We start from the raw sequence: 11,759 nt of genomic DNA on the forward strand, positions 1-11,759 counted from the left end.
TTTTAACCAGTTCAATTAAAAAAAAATTATTTAGAAAAAGGAAAACGTGGACATGGTTAGAATTTCAAACAATATAAAAGAATATAAAATAATGCATTTAAGTCTGTAAGTTTCCAAAGTATGAAATGCTGACTATCTCATCTTTATTATAAAATTTAAAACAACACACTGACTAACAAGCTTTTAAGAGGCTCCTTGAATTTTGTCTAGCAGACCATTATTTCAAAATAAGACATCTTTGTGCAAACTCAGTTATGTACATTTTTATTTAGCACAACTGCCTCCTTAACATCTTTTCTTGAATGACCCAGATGCATCTCAAATTTACTGTCTCTAAACTTGAACTAATTGTAGTTTCCAAACCTCCATTTACAACTGGAACAATCATCTCATTGCTCCAGTTTCCTAAACCAGAAATTTGGGCATCATTCTCATCTCCTCTTCTAATACACCTCTACTCCTCAGTCTGTAGTTTTCTAGTAATTTTTATCTGTGATATCTGTCTTATGTCTTTGCTAACAGGAAAATTAGAGAAGAAAAAATATGTTTTTTTCTTCTCTCATTTCTAAAGAGTTTGTTTGAGGTTTGTATTATTTCTTCCTTGAGAGAGTTCACCATTAAAACCAACTGGGGCCGGGCACGGTGGCTCACACCTGGAATCCTAGCACCTTGAGAGGCTGAGGCAGGCGGATTGCCTGAGCTCAGGAGTTCGAAACCAGCCTGGGCAACATGGCGAAACCCCGTCTCTACTAAAAATACAAAAAATTAGCTGAACATAGGGGCACCTGTAGTCGCAGCTACTTGGGAGGCTGAGGCAGGAGAATCACTTGAACCCGGGAGGCGGAGGTTACAGTGAGATCATGCCACTGCACTCCAGCCTGGGCGACAGACGGAGACTCTGTTTCAAAAAGAAAAAAAAAAAAAACCCAACTGGGTCTGGACTTTCTTTTTTGTAGAAGATTTTAAATTATTGATCCAATATTCAGATTCAGTTTTTTTATTTCTTCTTGAGTCAGTTTTGTTTAAAAAAAATTTTTTTTTCCCCCCCAAGATAGGGTCTTGCTTTGTAGCCCAGGCTGGAGTACAGTGGTGCGATCACAGCTCTCTGCAGCTTTCATCTCATAGGCTCAAGCAGTCCTCTTGCCTTAGCTTCCTGAGTAGCTGGGACTACAAGTGTGCACCATTGTACCTAGCTAATTAAAAAATTATTTTTCTAGAGACAGGGTCCCACTGTGTTACCCAGGCTGGTCTCGAACACCTGAGCTCAAGTCATCCTCCTATCTCAGCCTCCCAAAGTGCTGGGATTATAGGCGTGAGCCACCATGCCTAGCTGGTAATTTGTATTTTTAAAGAATTTGACCCATTTTATTAAGTGGTCTAACTTGGCATAAGAGGTTCATAGTTATATTAGTCCATTCTGACACTGCTACAAAGACATACCTGAGACTAAGTAATTTATAAACAAGAGAGGTTTCTCTGGTTCTGCCTGCTGTACAGGCTTCTACTTCTGGGGAGGCCTTAAGAAACTTACAGTTATGGCAGAAAGTGAAAGGGAAGTAAACATGTCTTCACACGCCTGACAGGAGGAAGAGAGAGTGAAGGGGGAAGTGCTGCAGACTTTCAAACAACCAGATCTCGTGAGAACTCAGTTACTATAACGAGAACAGCAAAGGGGAAATCTGCCCCCATGATCTAATCACCTCCCACCCCAGGGCCCTCCTCCAACATTGGAGATTACAATTCAACATGAGATTTGGGTGGGGACACAAATCTAAACCATATCAGTAACATTTTGGCAGGATCTCTTGTTAAGTCTTATATATTTCATTTTTGGTTTTGGCACAATGTGCTCTCTTTTCTTTTTAGATCAATGTCAATCTGTCTCCTCTATCTCCCCCCATCTCCTTCCCTGCTTGCACTTTCCCATCTGGGTAATTGTTTATCAGTTGTTTTCAAAGAACCACTTTGAGTTTCATTCCCCGTTCCTCCGTATTCATAGCTACTTAATGTTTTTATTTCATCCTACTTAATGTTTTGATTTGGTCTTCTTTTTCAAGCTTAATGAGGGGCATGTTGAGATGATTGCTTTTAGATGTTTTTTTTCGTTTCTAATATATGTCTTTAAAGCTATGAATTTCTCTCTGAGCTCATGCTGTTAAATATGGTACCTAATAGCCACATGTGACAAAATTAAGGGTGAATGAAACTGACGGTTTACTTCCTCAGTCACTGTAGTCACATTTCAGGTATTCAGTAATCATGTGTGGCTGATGGCTCCCATATTAGACAGTGCAGATATATAGACATATTAGACAACATTTTGTCATGGCAGAAAGTTTTGTTGGACTAATGCCTGTAATCCCAGCACTTTGGAAGGCCGAGGTGGGCCGATCACCTGAGGTCAGGAGTTCAAGACCAGCCTGGCCAAACATGGTGAAACCCCATCTCTACTAAAAATACAAAAATATTAGCTGGGCATAGTGGTACACATCTGTAACCTCAGCTACTAGGGGGCTGAGGCAGGAGAATCACTTGAACTGGGAAGGCGGAGGTTGCAGTGAGGTACAATCACTCCTTTGCACTCCAACCTGGGTGATAGAGTGAGATTCCATCTCAAAAAAAAAAAAAAAAAAAAGTTTAAGCACTCTTTCAGCTGTATCCCATGGGGAGGAAAAAAACAAAAAATATATATGTAGTATTTTATGTTCTGTTCTGTTCTGTCCTGTTCTGTTCTGTTCTGTTATGTTATGTTATTTGAGACAGAGTCTCACTCTGTTGCCCAGGCTGGAGTGCAGTGGTGCAATCTCAGCTCACTGCAACCTCTGCCACCCAGGTTCAAGCGATTCTTCTGGCTCAGCCTCCCGAGCAGCCGGGATTACAGGCGCCTGCCACCACACCCAACTAATTTTTATAGTTTTAGTAGAGACGGGGTTTCATCATCTTGGCCAGGCTGGTCTTGAACCCCTGACCTTGTGATCCACCCCCCCCCCTCAGCCTCCCAAAGTGCTAGGATTACAGGTATGAGCCACCACACCTGGCCTATAGTTTTAATTTTGTGTTTGGTTCATATACATTTATAATTGTTACATATATGTGATGTATTGATTCTTTAACATATAAAATGCTTCATTTTATGTCGTAATATGCTTTGAGAATCTTTTTTTCTTCTTTCTTTTTTGGAGACAGAGCCTCACTCTGTTGCCCAGGCTGGAGTGAAGTGGTACGATCTTGGCTCACTGCAACGTCCGTCTCCTGGAGTTCAAACTGTTCTCCTGTCTCAGCCTCCTGAGTAGCTGGGATTACAGGCATGTGCCACCACACCTGGCTAATTTTTGCATTTTTAGTAGAGACAGGGTTTCACCATGTTGGCCAGACTGGTCTCGAACTCCTGATCTCAGGTGATCCACCAAGAATCTTTTTTTTTCTGATGTTAATGTGACTACTGCAGCTGTCTTACGGCAACTGCTTTCATGATTTATCTTCTTTCCTTTTACTTTAACTCTGTTTATATCTTTGAATCTAAAAATGTTTCTTTCAGAGGATACACAGTCGGATTTTGCTTTTTATTCAGTTTGACAATCTCTTCATTGGAGTGTTTTCAGTGATATAGTTGGATTTAGGTATGCCATTTTGCTAATTGTTTTCTGTGTGTCATGTCATTTTTGTTCTTTTCCTTCTTCACTCAGACTTTTGTGTTAACCAGTATTTTTAGTGTACCTTAAAATTTTCTTTGATTTAGTTTTTGTTTTAGTTGTAACTCTTGCAATTGTGGTATATCTTTAACACCACAATTCACTTCAGGGCAATACTGCCTTCATTTTGTTAAAATATAGCAACTTTGTTCCACTGTAGCTCCATTTCTATCTTTTGTACTGTTATTGTCATAATTGTTACATTTGTATAGTCTGGTTTTATTTCCTGTCATCCTGACAGACTTCTTTTAGAATTTTTTGTGGTACAAATATGCTAAGTGTGACATTCTCTCAAATTTTGTTTACCTGTGGCTGTCTTTATTTTGCCTTCATTTTTGAAGAATATTTTTGTTGTATATACAATTCTTGGTTTATAATCTGTACTTTGAATAAGTCATTTTATTGCTTCCTGGCCTCCATATTTTTAATGAAAAGTCAGATGTTGATGGTATTGGTTCCCTTGATGAATTGTTTTTCTCCTGGTTTTCAGCAGTTTGACTGTGATGTATTCGGTTTGATTCATTTTGTGTTTGTGGTTCTCTCCCCTTTTTAAACTGCAGATTAATGTATTATCATCAGGTTTTGACATTTTCCACCATTATTTCTTCAAACATTTTTTCTATTTCTGTGCTCTTATCTCCTGTAACTTTTATTACATTTATGTTGGGAAGTTGACATTGTTCTACTGGTTTCTGAGGATCTGTTCTTTTCTTGTTAGTCTTTTTTCCTCTCTGATTTTTTTTGATTGGATTGAAATTAAATTTTAATTTATCCATCTAGAAGTTCACTCAAGTCTTTTTTTTTTTTTTTTTTTTTTTTGAGATAGAGTTTCACTCTTGTTGTCCAGGCTGGAGTGCAATGGTGCAACCTTGGCTCACCTCTAACCTCTGCCTCCCGGGTTCCAGCAATTCTCCTGCCTCAGCCTCTGGAGTAGCTGGGATTACAGGTGCCCACCACCACGCCTGGCTAATTTTTTGTATTTTTAGTAGAGGCGGAGTTTCACATGTTGGCCAGGCTGGTCTCAAACTCCTGACCTCAGGTGATCCACCTACCTTGGCTTCCCAAAGTGCTGGGATTACAGGAGTGAACCACCATACCCGGCCTTAAGTGTATTATTAAAACCGAGATATGTAGTGAATTTTTTATTTTGCATGCACTTTTAATCTGTGTGACATTCTCTCAAATTTTTTTTTTTGGTTTTATAGTTCGCTCTTGAGACTTCTTATTTGTTGAGGCTTTGCCATAGTATTTTATTATTTGAACACTGGTTCCTTTTTATTTGAAAATATTTATAGTAGCTACTTTGAAGTCTTTGTTTTTATTCTCACTTGGCCTTTAGTTTTTTTTTAGGGCTTTCTTGTGTCTCCATTTAGTATGCGCAGTGTCCCAATTAGCCATATCTGTATAGAGAGTTGATCTTAGCCCTTCTGTAACTCTCTAATTTAAAGTTTCTTTGTATTAATGTGGTTAGTCTGCGCTTGCTCTGTGACCCCAACCCAGGTATAGCAAAACCTGTTCTTTCCAAACAGATACTAGTTTATAGCTGGCATATCTCATGTTTTCGCATTCACCTCTCTCCCCAGTTGATTCTGCCATGTATGACAGCAAAGTTACTGTTTTTGTGGTCAGCCCAATTGTAGTAAAACTACTGATTTTTCAGACCAGACTTCTGGAGAGAATGGAAATCCTCAAGCAAGAGGGCCCTCTAGGAAGAGGGCCAGTGCCTTTCATTGCTTTTACCTGTAACTTTAGCAGACTTTGTAGAATAAGTGTGTCTCATTTTGCATGACAGTAGTTGATTCCCAGTGTTCTGAATTAGTTGTTTGCCTTTTTTTCTTTTCGACAATTTTTTACAGTTTTATACTTTTGTCTTTGACGAGAGGATTTGCTTTCCATTGTGCCATTATTGAAAGTGGGGCAGCTATTAATTTTTTCTTTTGTACCTTCATTTTGTTGTAAACTTATCTTTTAAATTTCAGTAGTCTTAAAAAGTAAGTGACATCTCAGGTATTCTGCGTTTTCTAGAACTGCTGTGTCCTGTACCATAGCAACTAGTCACTGGTGGTGATTTAATTTTTAGTTATCTAAAATGAAATTTTAAAATTTAGTTGGTTGGTTCCATCAGCCATTTTCCAAGTGCTCAGTGGCCACTGTTGTATTGAGTACTGCATTGAACAGTGCACATACAGCACTTATCCATTATTGCTGAAAATTCTGTTACACAGTGGTGCTCTAAAATCTTTGAGACAAATAGTAACTTGTAATAATAGCTTATATTTTCTGAGTACTTATGTGTGTCACGTTTTATATGTATAAACATGTGGTCTTCCCAACAACCTTTGAGGTAGGTACTATTATCCCTGTTTTGCAAATGGGAAACTAAGAGTCAAAGATTAAGGAATTAATACAAAGATTAAGGAATTAACAGCTTTGAAGGGGTTGAGATTTAAATCTGTGTAGTCTGGCTGCAGAATCTGTGCCATTAATAATTTTGTGTATTGCCTCTTTGATAAATGATGCCTGATTTCTGACTTGAATAGAGCAGCTTTTTTTTTTTTTTTTTTTTTTTTTTTTTTTTAAGGTTTTGGTAGCTTTAAATGCTGTTTAATATTTTGGTAAATGATTCTTTTCGTATTTAAGTTGTTTGCTTCTCTTTTTTAGTGTTCTTACTAAAAATGTCTGAATTTTATCATATGCCACTTGAACCATATAGTTATATAACCATATAGTTATCTCCTTCAGTTGTTTTGATATGATTATTTTGTTAAATTTCTTTCCGTTGAATAATCCTTGAATTCCTGGTAAACCTTATTGATCATATTTTTTTTTGACAGATTGACAGAATGTTTGCTAATATTTCATTTAGAAATGTAGAGTCAATATGCTAGAGTGGTCTGCAGTTTTCTTCTTTTGCATTGGTTTTAGTAGGTTTTAACAGTAAATCAATGTTGGGCTATATAAAATGAATTCGGATTTTCACTCTTTTGTTCTAGATTGGTTCAAATAATAATGGAATGCTGGTTTGTTCTTTAAGCATTACTCTCCTGTATAACTATCTGGATTTTGTATTTTTTTTAAAACGGCAGCTTCTAATCTTTGTATGCTAATATGTCTATTCAAGTTTAATTCTTGTTTTGCTTTTGATGAATCATATTTTACTAGAAGATTGTCCATTTTTGCTAGATTTTAATATTGCTTGCTTTAGAATTACGTGGAATATTTTCTGATACAGGCTTAGTAATCTTTTAAAATTTTTTTGCTTTCTCCATTTTCATTCTGACTTCTCTATGTTTTTTTCTTCTTCATTATACTCCTAAAGATTTATTTTACTTTTTCTCAAAAAATTATTTCTAGGTTATCAGTTTTGTTTTCAGTAATGCGTATATTTCAGCTTTTATATTTAATTCTGTTCTCATACTTTTGTGTTTTTTTTTATTTGTCAAGGAAAGAACTAAGTTTTATTAGTTTTATTTTTAAACATTTAAGGCTACAGTTAGAAATAATAGAGTTGAGTATGAACTGTCTCCGCTGCATTTTTTTCTAGATAGCTTGTAATTTTAGTTTGGATTTCCAGCTGGAATCCATTTTTATTTTGAGTTGTGTGTAGTGATGTTTTTATTCACTTTCACTTTGTAAAGTTTTAAACTTTTACAGGATGGACTATAAAAATCAGTATCTTTTTAATTGAGAGGTTTTTTTTTTCTTCTTATTTGTTTTTGGTAGCTGAATACAAGATCAAATTTTGTAAATATTTCACAGACATACCCAAAAATGTATATATTCTATTCCAGGAATATATAATAAATAGCTCTTAAATTATATCATCCATTCTTTTATGTTTTGGTTTTTTATACCTTATGTGAAAACTGTACTTCTATGTTTGCATGATCTCCTTTATTTTAATAATTTTTCCTTATTGTTATTTGAGACAGAGCCTCTCTCTGTCACCCTGGCTAGAGTGCAGTGGTGTGAACATGGCTTACTGCAGTCTCCACCTCCTGGGCTCAAGCAATCCTGCCTCAGCCTTCCACGTAGCTGGGACCACTGATGCACACCTACATGCTGAGCTAGTTTTTAAAGTTTTTCTAGAGATGGGGTCTTGCTTTGTTGCCTAGGCTGGATCCTTTTATATATTTAGTTGCTTTTGTTTATAGATTTCTTTTGAAATTATTTTCATGCTGGTTTTTCTTGGTCATACTAAGTGACATTCTCTTTTGCTTTGTTAAACGTTTATTTTTTATTTATTTTTATTTTTTTGAGATGGAGTCTCGCTGTGTCGCCCAGGCTGGAGGGCAGTTGCACTGTCTTGGCTCACTGCAAGCCCTGCCACTGGGTTCACGCCATTCTCCTGCCTCAGCTTACCAAGTAGCTGGGACTACAGGCACCCGCCACTACGCCCAGCTAATTTTTTTTTGTATTTCTAGTAGAGACTGGGTTTCTCCATGTTAGCCAGGATGGTCTCGATCTCCTGACCTCATGATCTGCCCACCTCGGCCTCCCAAAGTGCTGGAGTTACAGGCGTGGGCCACCGTGCCCAGCCTAAGACTTATCCTTTATTACCGGTTTTTTAGCAATTTGATTATGTTGTGCTTTGCATGGTTTTATTTAGAAGTGCTATCTTCAGGGATTATTGTGGTTCTTACATCTTTGGCTTACAGTTTTTATTAAAGTTGGAAAACTTGATCATTAGTTCTTAAAATATATTTCTGATTGTTTTTATTTCTTCTGGGAATTCAGTTACACATATATTAGACCACTTGATAATTGTCCCACAGGTAGTGAGCCTCTCTTTTGTTTTGAGGGAGGGGCATATTTTGTTTATCTTCATGTTCATTTTTGTTTGTCTCCCTTCAGTTTTGCCAGATTTTTCTTCATGTATTTTGAAGCTGTCTTGTTAGATACACATATGTATATATAACTATATTTTCCTGAGGATGGATGTCTTTATTATTATACAAATTTTGCTCTCGTCTCTAATGATTATTTTTGTGTAAGGGTCTATTTTATCTGATATTAGAATAGGCACTCCTGCTTTTTTTTTTTTTGAGATGGAGTTTTCGCTCCTTTTGCCCAGGCTGGAGTACAGTGGTGGGATCTCGGCTCACCACAACCTCTACCTCCTGGGTTCGAGCGATTCTCCTGCCTCAGCCTCCTGAGTAGCTGGGATTACAGGCATGCGCCACCACACCCAGCTAATTTTTTTTATTTTTAGTAGAGATACGGTTTCTCCATGTTGGTCAGGCTGGTCTTGAACTCCCTACCTCAGGTGATCTGCCTGCCTTGGCCTCCCAAAGTGCTGGGATTACAGGCATGAGCCACTGCCTCTGGCCTTTTTTTTTTTTTTTTTTTTTTTTTTTTTTTAATCAAATAGAGACAAAGTTTTGCTCAGTTACCCAGGCTACAGTAGAGTGGCATGATCCTAGCTCACTGCAGCCTTGAACTCCTGGGCTCAAGCAGTCCTCCTGCTTCAGCCTCTTAAGTAGCTGGGCCTGCAGGCAAATACCACCACATCTGGCTTAATTTTTTTTTTTTTGTAGAAATGGCTTGCTATGTCACCTAGGCTGGTTTTGAACTCCTGGCCTGAAGTGATCTTCCCACCTCAGCCCAGAGTGCTGGGATTAGAGGTGTGAGTCACCACACCGAGACTCCAGCTCTTACGTAATTACTGTTTCCGTGATTTGACTTTCTTTTTTCTTTCATCTTGTATGTGTCTTTGATTTACGGTGTGTTTCTGCGGCACAGTGATGTATGCCTGTAATCCCAGCACTTTGGGAGGTTGAAGCGGAAGGATTGCTTGAGGCCAGGAGATTGAGACCCGCCTGGGTGACATAGTGAGACCCTACACAAATTTTAAGCACATTAATCGAGTGTGATGGTGTATGCCTGTAGTTCTAACTACTTGGGAGGATGAGGCAGGAGGACTGCGTAAGCCCAGGAGATTGAGGCTGCAGTGAGCTATGATTGTGCCGCTGCACTTCAGCCTGGGCTACAGAGACTATATCTGGAAAAATAAAGTGTGTCTCTGGTAAACAGTATATAGTTATTTTTATCTGCTCTTTATTTTTGTTGGGGTGCTTAATTCATTCTCATTTACTATCGTTATTGATATGGTTAGATCTATGTTGATTGTTTTGCTCTTTGTTTTCTGTATAGCTCATGTATTTATTGTTGTTCATTGGTTCCTCCTTATGTTAGATATGAGTTCTGAATTTCTCTTCAAAGAATCAGTATGTCAGTATGTTCAATTCTTTGCCTTCTACTTTCAAACTTCCTTGTAAAGCAATCTTTTTCGATCGTGTGCTCCACCCTGACTCATTCCAATTACCTGCTCCACCCTGACTCATTCTGATTACCTGCTCCGCCTTGACCAATTCTCTACCCTGATTCATTCCGATTTCCTGCTCTGCCATAACCATTTTTCCTGTCAAACCACTCACCCCGTCACTCTCTTTAAATTAGCCAATTGGAATTAGTTTAGCTTTTGCAGTCTAACCCTAGCCAATAGGGGAACGACAAAGCAGCAGGGGCCATGTGCATCAGAAATAAGAACACCTTCCCCTCCTTTGTCCAGGTGTGCACTCACCATTGCTCCGTCAGTGATGGCGCACCCTTCTATAGCAGTAAATCACTTTGCTTAGAAGAATAAAAGAAAATTTTGTATTCGAGTGCTATTTATTTTGTGGCACCGAAACTTTATTTTTAACACTTATTTGCCTTCTTTTGCGTTATATACATGTTTTCTGGTGTATAATTTTAACTCTTTCATTGATGTTTTCTCAATGATTTTGAGTTAATTTCTTAGTGATTACAGTATGCATATTAATTTATCACATTCTACTTCAAATTTCTATTAACTTGACTTCAATAAAACCCAGAACCTTTGCTCCAGTGTGGCTCTCTTCCTTCCCCCCCGCCCTTGTGTAATTGTTATGTATGTTACATCTATGTGTTATAAACTCAGCAATACTGTGCTGGAGTTACAGTTCTATATACTTTTATTGTTTCTGAAGAAGTTAAGAGAAGAAAGGAAAAATATAGAGTTTCTTATATTAGCCTGCATTTATTTACCATTTCTAGTACTTTTTAATTGCTGTGGATTCCAGTTATGGTTTGGTGGCATGTCCTTGTTCTGTCTAGTATACCTCCATTCCCTCTCCTGTTCTTTCTGCTATTATTGTCGGAAGCAACTTTCTTTGTAATAAGGAAAGTGAAAAAGTAGGTTTGTATGTGTTAGACATTTACCTATATGGTTAGCCTTACAAGTGTGCTTTCTTTATAGGCATTTGATATGATCTTTGATGTCACTTCTTTTAAATCTGGAGAACTTTCATTAGGGTTTTTTGTAAGGCAGGTTGACTAGCAATAAATTCTCCCAGTTTGTGTTTATCTGAATATGTCTTTATTTAATTTTCATTTTTGCAGGTTAGTTTTGATGGATATAGAATTCTTGGTTGGCAGTGTTTTCTTTGTTCTATTTTTTTCTTTCATTTTTAATTGGTTTCCACTTAGGCCAAGTTACCAAAGTTCTTAAATTGATATAGGCAGAATTTTAAAAACTACTTTGAATTATGTCATTCTACTTGTTAAATATGAGTTCTAAATTTCGCTTTGAAGAATCAATATGTCAGTATGTTCAATTCTTTGCCTTCTACTTTTAAACTTCCTCCTAAAACAACTTTTTTCAATCACCTGCTCCACCCTGACTCATTCCAATTACTTGCTCCACCCGAACTCATTCTGATTACCTGCTCCACCCTGACTCATTCCAATCACCTGTTCCATCCTGACTCATTCCAATCACCTGTTCCACCCTGACTCATTCCGATTACCTGCTCCACCCTGACTCATTCCGATTACCTGCTCCACCCTGACTCATTCCGATTACCTGCTCCGCCCTAACTCATTCTCCATCCTGACTCATTCCGATTTCCTGCTCTGCCATAACCATTTTTCCTGCCAAACCACTCACCCCGTCACTCTCTTTAAATTAGCCAATCAGAATTAGTTTAGCCTTTGCAGTCTAACCCTAGCCAGTAGGGGAATGACACAGCAGTAGGGGCCACCTGC

The 11,759-nt window shown here is 37.7% G+C and overlaps 1 protein-coding gene across 4 annotated transcripts in view; it reads left to right on the forward strand.

Annotated features, from left to right (window-relative positions):
- TRIM33 (tripartite motif containing 33) overlaps positions 1–11,759 on the forward strand; it is a 120,883-nt gene that overhangs the window by 27,108 nt on the left and 82,016 nt on the right. The window lies entirely within an intron of this gene.

This window comes from Chlorocebus sabaeus, chromosome 20 (assembly GCF_047675955.1).
Source record: "Chlorocebus sabaeus isolate Y175 chromosome 20, mChlSab1.0.hap1, whole genome shotgun sequence".
NCBI classification, from domain to species: Eukaryota; Metazoa; Chordata; class Mammalia; order Primates; family Cercopithecidae; genus Chlorocebus; species Chlorocebus sabaeus.